This window comes from Equus quagga, chromosome 18 (genome assembly GCF_021613505.1).
Source record: "Equus quagga isolate Etosha38 chromosome 18, UCLA_HA_Equagga_1.0, whole genome shotgun sequence".
In the NCBI taxonomy this organism is placed as follows: Eukaryota; Metazoa; Chordata; class Mammalia; order Perissodactyla; family Equidae; genus Equus; species Equus quagga.
Genome location: NC_060284.1, coordinates 24,311,452 through 24,316,133, shown reverse-complemented (window position 1 = coordinate 24,316,133; position 4,682 = coordinate 24,311,452).

Here is a 4,682-nt window from a genome sequence, read left to right as displayed (position 1 = left end):
TATACTGCTTCTTGATGTAAATGCCATAGAATAAAGTCATTAAAACAGTGAAAGATGGCTAAACCATTGTGGGGTTTGTGGTTTTAATAGAAAAGCTACGTTCAAGTTAACTGAATTTTTTTTAACTTGAATAGATCCACCCCAATGAAAGTATTCTATGTAACTGATGGTGTACCAAATACCACCTCTGTTAAGCTATATTTGGGAATTGCCTCTCTTCTGTCATTCAAAACACTCACTAAGAGACTTGGTTTAGTAGTGTGTACATTGTTAATACTCAGATAATAATAATACTAGCAGTGATCTCATGGACTCTTGTGATGTCTGAACATGAGACACTGAGTGGAGATTGCCCATTTTGGCTAAGATCAGTGATAGGTCAGTTGTTGACAAATGCTTTACTTGATGAAAGCGTGGGGCAGAGTCCTTTCATCTCGTGAATGTGAGAGAACAAAATCCTAGGTAGGAAAGGTCAGAAACTAGTGAGAATGAGCAGGTATTAACGGACAATTTTGTAGAAGAAAGAAAGCACTAAGAAAAAAAGGAAAGCTAGCTATAATCGGAAAACCTTCTTGGTAAGCCTCACTAATTTGGTCTGATTATTGTGAAGAATGGTCAGAATAATGATATTTTAAAATACATTCTTTCATTCAATCAACCAATAACTCACACAAGCCAACATTTATTGGATGTATTCTGTGTACAAAAGCTTAGTCAGTCACCAAAGGTCCAAAGGAAAATGAGGGTGCTTCCGCCCTAAGTGAGTGCACTGCAGCTCCCTTCAAGCCCCTGCAGTAACAGAATGGGCCCTGGTAAAGTGTTGCTTAGAAAAGGTCCTTGGTACGTGCATTGGTTTTACCACCTAAATTGCACCAAGACTTTAGGGACCTTCTGTATATCATTCTGCTATTTCAACAGTAAAGGTTGCTTCCTGTTTGATAACATTATAACCAGTTACAATTTTCCTGTTTTTAGCATTTATCTTGCTTTCAATGTTATATTATTATAAACAACACTACAATGGACATCTTCATGAACATAGGATTCCACATTTTAGATTATTTCCTTACTCTGGTTCTCAGCAGTGGGATTACTGACCCAAGAGGCTTTAACATTTAAGTCATTCTTGGAGTATTTTTAAATTGCTTTCTAAAAGGACTGTATCAATTTATAACACGGTGAGCAATGCATGACAGCAAGGAGAGAAGCAATTTTATATTCTCATCACATGGTATACTTTATAATTAATAATTTCAGAGTTATAATATTTAAATAGTATGAGAGTATTTGCAAATAGGTACTTATGTTACATAAGAAGGTTTTTAGGATGTGATTTTCATGGAAACAATAAACATCTAATATTAAAATTCAGTCTTTAAGAAAGCATTAAGCAACAGGTCACATGAGTATGAACATGTTTCATGTTCTCATTTTTCCCTAATAGTTCATGAGGGCACTTGAAAACCATCAACAGGACTTTAGAGGCAAACTTTATCTACACTAAAATAAATGTACTGGAAAACATTTTTAGGAAATTATAGTCTCATATATCATTCAATTTCTCCATGTTTTTAATTATAAAATGAGAAAGTTATTTTGGGAAAAATATTAACTTCAAGACATAATAAAACAACAAGAAATACTGCAGCATAACTTTTGAAGTCACATACTTAATGCCAATGATATCTTTTTGGAAAAAAATATTAATTTCAAAAGTCACAAGCTATTCACGTGAGCCCATTAGAGATATTTTGTTTTGTTTTTATCAGAGTAATTTAGAAGTTTAAGAGAAAAGTGCTCACTGAACATTGAATTAAAAAGTGAATTAATTGCTGGCAATCTTCCTCCCTGAATGTATGAGATCTGACAGTTAATATTTTCTATTTATAGATTATTAATGTTTTAAGCTTTTATTCTACTTCCTAGCACTTGAAGAAGCTGCTGGCTTTTCTCAGTGAAAAGCTGGATTTATTCTCAAATGGAGGACAAGCTGCCAATACGTAGGAATCAAAGATTTCAAATAAATCCACAAACAAACAAATGGAAAAGTTAAATTCAGGTTCACATATGCAAGTCCATTTGGTGATGGGACATGAGCCAGGCACATTTCAGGTTAGGTAGCACATGCTTTGACAGACACAAGTGTCCTTATGCGGCCAGCTGGCCAGAACACTTCCGAGCACAACCTCAAGCTCGCATGACTGCTGCAGGTACATTCTTGTTGAACCCATTCCTTGATCTTAGAGTCTGGAAAGTGAATTTCTGTATACTGAGTTTCTATTAAGAGGCGTACGGCATGGACTCTGGAGCCAAATTGCCGGGGTCGAAATCCCAGTTCTGCCATTTACTACCTGTATGACTTCAGGCCAGTTACTTAACCATTCTGTGCCCCAATTTCTCCATCCATAAAATGGGGACGAGAATGGTATCCAACTCACAGAGTTGTCAGAAAGATTAAATAAGTGAATATATGCAAAGCCTTAAAATAGTACCTGGCACATAGTAAGCACTATATATGAGTGTTTGGTGCTATTATTAACATCATGATTATTAATTTTTATTACTACTTCTATCTGAATTTAAATAAAGCTTTATGCCTTTATTAAAGAATCAAAATGATAGTGAATGCTTCTACAAATATAACCTATATTTCCCAGGACACAGTGATTTGGGTCTAAAAATACAGCCTTGCAATAACAGCACATAGTAGGCAAACATAAAAGTGAGAAATTCTTAAAGTGAGGCATTCCTGGCTTCGAATTCTGCCTCCACCAGTAGTTTATTTTGTGACCCTGGGCAATTTACCTAGCAACCTCTCTAAGCCTTTAGAAGGAGACTAATAATACTTGCCTGACAAGATAGCCAAGAAGCAGATAGGATAATGAATGTGAGGTGCCTGACAGATGGCCTAGTGCCTAAGAACCTCAGGCCTACTTTCAAGAACTCACCTGCTTCTTGCAGCTCCACGCGGGTCCCTCCCTTTTCCTTCTCTAGCTCCCTGCCATCTTCAGCAGGGCCTTACCCTGCCACCTGGTAAAACCAAACCACCAAGAAGCAGGCGCAGGATAATTAATCACCCATTGATGAATGTGTGTGTGTGTGTTTTAATCTCAGAATCAACTATAAACATTAAATGGGATAATGTTGATAAAAACGCTTTATAAATTACCAATGCTGCATTAACGAAAGAAAAGGAATGACCTACCTAAGCTGCTTCTATTTTAATATAAAAGAAATCTAACTAGGTTGCGACAGATAAGAGACTCTCCAGGTGGGGCAGGAGTAATTTAACCAGTTGCCCGGCTACCTTTCTCTGGGGTTTCAATTTCTCTGATGGTTTCTTCCCTCAACAAACATTACTGAATGCCTACCGGGAATCCATTAGGTGGTAGGTCCCAATTCTTGACCTCAAGAGGTGCCCAGTTGCCCTCTTCGTTCTCTCCGTTTTCCTCTCCCAAGCCAAGATGCTCTAGTAGGAAAATTTCCTACTGAATTGGGGTGGAGCATCCCCAAGCCCTTTCGTGGTTGCACTTGGCACAGCTGAAATGAACTGGGATTTCTAAAACTTTTCCAAATATTAAGAGGCCTACCCACACACACATACACGAGCACAGTTAAAATTTTAAATTATAATACAACAGATTGGAAGACCGAAAAAAAAGTTTCTCCCATCCCCATCTAGATGTCAGTTCCAAAATTCCTGCCTCTTACACCCTTTATTCTTTCTATGGAAGCGAGTCTTCCCCACTTTTCAAGAAAACAGAGTGCTCAGTGACATTTAAGTCCCATGCCCAAATGAACCAAGCAGCCACTGAGTCTAAGTCCTCAGCCTCACAGAAACCAGAAGCACCCTCTTTCCTCCGATCCCCACAGGGTCAAGAGTGGGGTCTGTTTTCAGCAAAGTGGTGGTAGTGTTATTGTTATTATTGTTATTATCATTATTACTATTCTGACGTTCGTTTGGCCAATGGATAAATCTAGGGACCTTTTGCGGTATCCAAACGTTCTGCTAAGTTCTCCAACTATCAGACAAATTTGCAAAGGCCATGGAAAAAAACAATCAGGGTAGGGCCCCACATCTCCCTGCCTCACGGGTGCACAGTGCTCTCATATGGTTTTGTTTCATCTCCTGCCAATTCTAAAAGGGTATGCAAGGCAGATACTATTACCCTTTGCCCCGAAGGGCGAAGGGACGTGCTTCAGAAGACACAGCTTGCTAGCTGATGACAGAGGCTGAATCGATACCAGTTCTAGCTGACCTAAGTGAATTTCTCTTTTTAGCCCAAATTCCTTAGGAGAATCACCCCTCTGGGCAAGTAAGAACTGCCTCAAACTGGAGGAACTGACTCCCGGAGGAGGGGGTAGTTAGCCCTTGCGGATGTGGGCTTTGCGCCTACCACGAAGCTCGGGTTGTTTTTATGTTTTAATTCAGTCAAGTGGGTGGTATCTCTGGTGTGGCCCGTTTTCAAGGCTCCCTTGAAAGGTTTCCTGGGTAGTTTTGTTGATTCTCCCAGCAACAGAACAAATTACAGACACGGAATACAAAAATAAGGAAACGCAAAGCACGTGGCATACAGGATCTCATCTTTCTTGGCCTTTCTCCCGACCCGTAGCCCCGCCCTATTACGGCTACGTGCCCGGTTCGCCTATAAAAGCCCAGCTCGGCGCGTTTTGTCGCCACA